Source organism: Hipposideros armiger, unplaced genomic scaffold (assembly GCF_001890085.2).
Source record: "Hipposideros armiger isolate ML-2016 unplaced genomic scaffold, ASM189008v1 scaffold_28, whole genome shotgun sequence".
Taxonomy (NCBI): Eukaryota; Metazoa; Chordata; class Mammalia; order Chiroptera; family Hipposideridae; genus Hipposideros; species Hipposideros armiger.
In genome coordinates, this window is record NW_017731378.1 from 2,600,722 (window position 1) to 2,601,488 (window position 767).

A 767-nucleotide genomic window follows, 5' to 3' on the forward strand; every position below is an offset into this window, starting at 1 on the left:
AACTGAACCTCAGGCAACACCTCGAATGAGGGAATGAGGCAGAAGTGTCACTGATGGGAGTGCTCTGAATGAAATGTGAGCCAAAGGCGTAAGGTCAGTTTCAAGCAGGACACAGCTTTTTTTTTAAAAAGTGCGCTCTTCTCTTGACTCACACATCTCATAAATTCTGTTCACCTTGTTTTATAACTGCCAGTCTCTTCTTCTAGGTAACTACTTGAAGGCCATTATTTTGTCTTGTTCAACTTTATATCCCCAGGGCCTATCTGTCTGATATATATGAGGCACACAGATGTTTGTTAAATGATTACCAACTGCTCTAAAGGACAGAGAATGAAGATGTATAAAAAGCCAGTGATTTTCAGGGAGGCATTTCAGTAGAAGTGTTTCACTGCCTGGACAACCACGAATTTGAATGGACTTGCTTATATAGGTCATATAGGTTGAATGTATACTTCTTTGTGGGTCAGGTTTTCAGGCAATTGATTCTAACTTAAGAAAATGTCCCCAAAGGGAAGAAAAGAACTTAAATTGGTTCTCTTAAAAACAGATGCATTGATATAGGCCCTTAAAAACAAGATTTTCCTCTTTCTAAGGATAGTATAGAAGCTTGGATGAATCATTAAGGTACCGTATTTGCCGGCGTATAAGACGACTCGGCGTATAAGACAACCCCCTAACATTTCCACTCAAAATACAGAGTTTGTTATATGGTCGGCTGTGTGCGATTTTGCGAGTGTGGTAAAATCGCATAACAGCAAAATCGCATA